The following is a 7847-nucleotide window of genomic DNA, read 5'->3' as shown; positions in this document are numbered from 1 at the left end:
CATACCTAGAATATATATAAAGAACTCTTAAAACTCATCAGTAAGACAACAAGCAATCCAATTAGAACATGGTTAAAAAATAAACATTTCACTGTAGAAGATAAAAAGATGGTAAATCAGCATATGAAAAGATATTCAACAACATTAAACAAAACAAACAAACCAACACAAAGCCCACTGCCTAAGAATCAATTCTAACTCATAGCAACTCTACAGGACAGAGTCCTTGGGTTTCTGGAGCAATAAATCCTTATGGAAACAGACTGTCTCACCTTTATCCTTCAGAAAGGCTTATGAGTTTGAACTGCCTGCCTTTTAGTCAGCAGCCAATGTTGAATATACTATGCCACCAAAGCTCTTTTCTCAACATCATTAGTCAGTAGTAAAATGTAAATTAAAACAGCAATATCACTAAATATCTCTCTGAATGGCTAAAATTAAAAAAGAAAAATTGTAAAAACACTAAATGCTGGTGAGGATGTGGAGAAATAAGTCATTCAAAAATTGATGGGAATTCAAAATGGCTCAACCATGCTGTAAAATAGTTTGTGATTTTCTTAAACAACTAATAGGGAAATACTATATGTCCCAGCAATTGCACTTTTTGGCATTTATCACAAAGAAATAAGAACTTTTGTTCACACCAAAATCTGTACATGTATGTTATAGTTGTTGTGATTGTTGGTGAATGCCATTGAATCGGTTTTGACACATAGTGACTCTCTATAGGGTTTCTCAGAAAAGCCCTAAACTGGAAGTAATTGAGATGTCTTCCAATGAGAATGTTAAGCAAGCTATCATATAGAAATATTCTATCTATATGATAGAATATTTTTGTTGTTAAGTACCATTGAGTCAGTTCTGATGCATAGCAACCCTGAGAGTTTAGAGTTTCTGAGGAGCAGTTAGTGAGTTTGAACAGCCGACCTACCAGTTCAGTGTTTGTTTCCTACAGAGCCACACCAGGACTCCTAGATAGCAATAAAAAGAAACAAATTACTGACACAAACAACAACCTGGATGAATTTGTAGGGAATTAAGCTGAGTGAAAAAAGTTAGGCACCAAAACGTTACATACTGTGTGATTTCATTCTTATAATATTTTTTAAATGAAAAAAAAAAATCATATAAATGGAGAAATGATTAGTGGCTGTCAAGAACTGAAGGGATGGGAGCAGGAGGGAAGTGAAGGTAGCTATACAAGGGCAACATGAGGGATCCTTGTGTTGATGGAAAAGGTCTGTAACTTGACTGTATCAATGTTGATACCTTGTGATATTGTATTCTGGCTTTGCAAGATGTTAGTGGGGGAGAGGGGATTAGGTAAAAAGGTATATGGAAATTCTTTCTGTGTTATTTCTTAAAATTTCATGTGAATTTGCAATCATCTCAAAATAAAAAGTTGAATTATAAAAGAACAGCATGCAGCCCAAGATTAATCTATTTAATCTAAACATCAAACTTAAGTAAAAATAAAGGAAAATATGTTTAGACCTGGAATATTTAGCACCCAAGTATATGTTTTCTATATAAATCTCTAGACTCAAGAGAACTCAGTGGACAAATATAAAGAGCTTCCAAATAGAGATCACTAAGTATTTCTGATAAGCATTATGAGGTTGAGAGATGAGTAAAAAACTCCACAATAAATACATTAATATAATTGCTGATAGGAAAATAGTAACTATGGAAATTCTAGAAAACAAGGAGTATTACTAATTTACTATGAGTGCTAAAACACTAGAATAAAACAAAACCTACAATAACAACAAAAAAGCTTTCATATTTAACTAATGATGAACAGTAGAGAAATAGAAAATATTACTAAAAAGCTGTGCTCTTTAGTAATAATTTTCTGTCATTAAAATGAAACAAAGATATAGGATGTTTTATTTAGACCACTAAGAATTGATAATTGTAGCATGATATATGTGAATTGTTTTAACTCATTTATAAATAATACTAAGAATAGGTTGCTTGCTTCCATACATTATTAAAATATTTACATAAAAAGAATGTACCTCATATAAAGTAGCATCATATTGGAAAAAGGAAAAAGATAAATATAAATTTTTAAATTGCCAACTAAAATATAACAATATATGCAAAATAGCCTTAATTAATCCATCAAAGTAAGTAGTCTCAGGTAAAAATAGTAATAGTTTGTACCAAAATATTCTTTGAAACAGAGAAGTTAAAGCAGAAAAAAAACAAATTTTTTTTTTTTTAAAATATGCAGCCTAGGAGTTAATTTAGGAAAAAAGTACTTTTTTACAATTTGATATCCAGTAAAAATCATAGCAGAATTTTTTGTTTGAAATGTGACAAAGCAACTACATGATTATCTTATTTTCAAAACATTGTACAGAGAAAAAAATGTAAGACAATAATGGTAAATATAATGTTTCCATTTTTATCAATGAGACAAATGCATCCAAATACTACACACTATATTGTTAAGTGCTGTTGAGTTGGTTCCAATTCATAGCATCCCTGTATAAGGCTTCCAGGGAGGGGTTGGTGGGTTTGAACAGCCAACTTTTCAGTTGGAAGTTTAATGCCACACTAGGACTCCACACATTATATACCAGTATATAAAGGGAAAATTTTCCTAGGGGTCTTACAGTAAACTGTTAGCTATGGCCTGTATAAGAAGCTTTGGTAGCATAGTGGGTTACGAGATGGGCTGCTAACTGCAAGGTCAGCAGTTTGAATCTACTGGCCAATCCATAGGAGAAAGCTGAGGCTTTCTGTTCTCTTAAGGATTTATAGCCTCGGAAACGCTATCCAGGGTAGCTAGCTATGAGTCAGAAATGACTTCACAGCACATAACCACCACCACCATGAACTATATGGTGGTGGCTGTGTGCTGTGGAGTGGGTTCCGAGTCATAGCGACCCTGTACAGGGTTTTCGGGACTGTAAATCTTTAGGGAAGTAGAACGCCTCATCTGTCTTCTGTGGAGCAGCTGGTAGTTTCAAATTGCTGACCTTGCGGTTCGCAGCCCGATTCGTAACCACTTTAAAATAAAAACCAAAAATACTACATAGACCTAAGGAAAAAGATTGTAATAGTAATAAATAGGAGAGCATGGTGGCTCTGTATGATAAGCACTGGACTGCAAACAAAAAGGTCTGTGGTTCCAACCCACCAGTCGTTTCCTGGGAGACAGATAAAGTTTTCTGCTCCTGTAAAGATTCATTGCTTCGGAAACCCTCTACAGGATTGCTATGGGTTGGAATGAACTTGATGGCACATAACAACAGTATTAAATAAACTGGAATAAAAAATAGAATACATAAGCATTTATGTATTAAACAATATGTCCAGGATAATAAGTGAGAAACAAATAAACATTTTGGGGAGGTGGAATTGAGACTTGGATTGATTTTTTTACCAAAAAAATGATCAATGTAACTAAGTTCCTTCATCCTGTTGATGGTTGTTGATAGGTTCCTAATGTACAACAGAAAAACACTGCCAGGTCCTGCACCATCTCACAATAATTGCTGTGTTTGAGGCCACTGTTGCAGCCAATATGTCACCCAATCTTGGTGAGGATCTTTTATTTCACTGACCCTCTACTTTACCAAGCATGGTTTCCTTCTCTGGAGACTGGGCTCTCCTGATAATCCATCTAAAGTACATGAGCTCAATTCTGCCATCCTTGCTTCTAAGGAGCATTTTAAGATTGTACTTCTTCCAAGACAGATGTATTCATTCTTCTGGTAGCCTAAAGCATAGTTACTTTTCTTCACCAACACCAGATTTCAAAGATATCAATCCTTCTTCAGACTTCCTTATTCATGATCCAGTTTTTGCATGTTTAGGAGGTGATTGAAGATACCATGGCTTGGTGAGGCATCTCTTAGTCCTAAAAAGGACATCTTTGCTTTTTTAAAAATATGTTAAAGAGATATTTTGTAGCAAATTTGCCCAATGAAATCTATTGTTTAATTTCTTAACTGCTGCTTCCTTGGGTGTTGACTGTAGACCCAAATAAAATAAAATCTTTGAAGATGTTAATCTTTTCAATGTTTATTATGAAGTTTCTTATTGGTCCTGTTCAAAGGATTTTATTTTTTTTAATGTTGAGGTGTAATTTATACTGAGCTTCATCAGTAAGTGCTTCAAGTCTTTTTCACTTTCAACAAGCAAGGTTGTGACAGCTGCATATTTGGTGGTGGTGTTGTTATGTTATGTGCCGTGGAGTTTGTTCTGACTCATAGCGACCCTGTACAGGGTTTCCAAGGCTGTAACTCTTTATGGGAGCAGAAAGCTTCATCTTTCTCCTGTGGAACAGCTGGTAGTTTTGAACTGCTGACCCTGAGGATAGCATCCCGAGACGTAACCACTACACTGCCAGAGCTCCTTATTAATATATATGTAGGGTTTTAATAAATCTTCCTCCAATCCTGATGCTGCTTTCTTCTTCATATAGTACAGCAACTCATATTATTTGCTCAGCATACGTCTGAAGAACTGTGGTTAAAGGCTACAACCATGATGCACGCATTGTGATTTTAAGCTACATAGTAGCCCCTGGGATGGCACACTACACTGAGCACTGGCCTACTAACTCCAAACCCACCAGTCCCTCCTTGGAAACCCTATCCAAGGTTGCTATGAGTCAGAACCAACTCAATGGCACTTAACAACAACAGTAGCCCCTTGTTCTGTTTAAAGCACTGCCTCTTGGTCTATGTACGAATGCTGCATGTGCACAACTGAGTGTTCTAGAATTCTCATTGTTTGCTGAGTTATAATGCCCTGTATTCAATTTTTCTATTTTAAATATTTAATTTGCCTTTATTTTTCCTCTACAAGATGGCTTGCTTTCCCAATGCTACTTATTGATGCCACTTTCTTGTACATAATGTGTTCTTATGGGTCTGATTCTCTAGCTTTTCTCTTATCCCATTAATATATTTCTTCTGATATCAATAACTTTGTTAAATTTTGATGCAGAAAATGCTCCCTTATCACTTATCTTCTATCAAAACTTTTCTAGATGTTTCCACACACTTGTTACTACAGATGATAGTTGCATCATTTTGTAAAATTGTTTAAAAAGACTAATGCTTGGGAATACTCATTGTAAGGAGACTAAATTAATAGTAGAATTTGAGAGAATTTGATATATGATTTGAGAAGGGGATGAAACTGGTGTCCTTCAACTTACAATAGTAGGTACAATGTAGCTCCCTCATTATCAGCTAAAAGAACCAATATTTAAATATAACAATCTCTATAAGAAAAACTGTACATTATATTTTTCCTTCTGATTCTGAGACATAACGTAAAAGAATATTAGTCACAATGAGAAAAACTATTTTTATATATATTTTCTTTAATGTGTTATCAGTCCTGAGATTGAATGTTAACTCATATTAAGTCACAATAAACTGTTTTCAGCTCATCTGTTAGAAATATCAAACCAAGAAATTCAGTGTACTCATGTGTTATTAAATGACAACAGATGCACTTAAACAGGGTAATTCTTAATTTATGAGACAAAATCCTTCTAACTCCCAACAGAGATATCATTTTAAATTATAATAATCTTAAATTATTTGGTCATATATAACTTAGTGAAATAACTCAGTCTCTTTTTTGATACTGGAACCTCCATACAGTGCACCTTGAAAAGCCATTAAAGAAAGGTACTTAGCATATGTCATTATCATTTCACAAATTTTGGGGGGATCACAACACAAAGCATAAACTATCAACATTCATGGAAGCAGCAGTCAAGAAATCAAACAACTTATTGCATTAGGCAAATCTTCTGCACAAGACCTTTCTAAAGTGTTGAAGAGCAAAGATGTCAGCTTGAGGACTAAGGTGCACATGACCCAAGCCATAGTATTTTCAATAACCTTATATGCATGCAAAAGTTGGACAGTGAATAAGGAAGACCATAGAAGAATTAATACTTTTGAGTTATGGTACTGGAGGAGAATATTGAAAATGCCATGGGCTGCCCATAGAACCAACAGATCTGTGTTGGAAGAAGTGCAGCCAGAGCGTTCCTTGGAAGCCAAGATGGCCAAACTTTGTGTTTCATACGTTGGACATATTGTCAGGAAGGAGCAGTCACTGGAGAAGGATATCATGTTTGGTAAGGTGGAGGGACAGATAAAGAGAGGAAGACCCCCAACAAGATAGATTAGCCAAGTGGTAGCATCGATGGACTCAAGCATGGCAATGGTAGTGAGGTTGGTCCAGAATCAGGCAGTGTTTCGTTCTGCTGTGCATAAGGTCACTATGAGTTTGTACCAACTTGATGGCACTTAACAACAACAATATACACAAAGAGATTTATATCAAAGAAATGGCTCATGTAGTTGTATAAGCTGACACGTTTTCAGTCCATGGGTCAGATGTCAGACTGGAGTTTTCTCTTGACTCACATAGTTGTAGGGGCTGACAACCCCAAAATCAGCAGCTCAGACAGCCAACTACTGGCTCATGGGCTTTGGATGTTGATGAATCCAAGAATGGCAGATAAGATGGTAGGGTGCTGGCTCAAGTCGCAAGACCCGAAAGTCAGATGATTAAGGCCAGATAAGATATCCACAGTAAGTGAAAAGGCTAGAGAGCTTTACAACAACATCCATATATATATATGCAAAGTAGGCTGCACCTCTGAGGAAACTCGCTTTCAACTGATCGGATGCTCATATCAGATATTATGGGAGGTGACTACATCATAACTGTCAAACCAGAAAATCATGGCCCAACCAAGTTTATATGCAACCTTATACATCACACACTGCTACTTAGGAATAATTTTCTTTTCCTTTTACTTCTTATAAGAATGATCTTATTTCTTTTGTTGGGAGGAAATGGTATCTGGTTTGACATATAATAAACTATTTTTTTCAAACTATCTAAAATAAGTGCTCTAAAGTTTTTTCTTTATATCAATGATCAATATGTAAAACTAAGGGATTAAAATAAATATATGTTGTTTGTTGTTAAGTGCCCTGGAGTCAGTTCCAACTCATAGTGACGCCATATAGGATTTCCAAGGAATAGTTGATGGGTTTGAACCACCAAACTTTCTGTTAACAGTCCAATGCTTATCCTATAGTGCTACACCAGGACTCCAAAATATATACGTACATGTACATATATATTTCATAACACTTATACTATTTTTTGTGGTCATTATATATGCAATTTTGTGGGATTTGATGTTTTCAAAAAATGAGTTTAAAATTCAGCCTTAATTACATTCTATAAAGTTAAAATGGACATGAAGCAAAACTTTCACTATATCAGGTTCCTTGGACTCATGCTTTGGAAACTTCTATATTGTCAAGGCAACACAAGGTGGATGTTTTTATGTCACCACTTATATAGGCCTCCCATTTGCTTAGAGTTGAGTAACATAGAAAGTACACAATGAGGGGAAAAGGTACTTTGTCACTAAATTTTTCTGTTTTATCAAAGCCCTGCAGTTCTCCAAGGATAGTCTTGCATGTGCTACATCCTGTCAACTCTAGATATCCCTATTTCAGAGCTGGGAGAGAAAGAAACAGTTAAAGAACCATCCTAAGATTAGTTAGAGCTGAAATTATATTTAGCTTCAAGTACAAATTAGATACCTGTACATAGATCAAGAAAGAACTCTGGTACCATAGTGGTTACGAATTGGGCTGTTAATATCAAGGTCAGCAGTTCAAAACTACCAATGTTCTATGGGAGAAAGATGAGGCTTTTTGCTTCTGTAAAGATTTACAACCTTGGAAACCCTGTACAGAGTCCTTATGAGTTGGAACCGACTCCACGGCACACAACCACTACCACATAGACCAAGAGGCAGTTGTTTGAACAGATCA

The sequence above is a fragment of the Chrysochloris asiatica genome, unplaced genomic scaffold, assembly GCF_000296735.1.
Source record: "Chrysochloris asiatica unplaced genomic scaffold, ChrAsi1.0 scaffold00031, whole genome shotgun sequence".
Taxonomy (NCBI): domain Eukaryota; kingdom Metazoa; phylum Chordata; class Mammalia; order Afrosoricida; family Chrysochloridae; genus Chrysochloris; species Chrysochloris asiatica.
Note: the sequence above shows the minus strand (reverse complement) of the source record.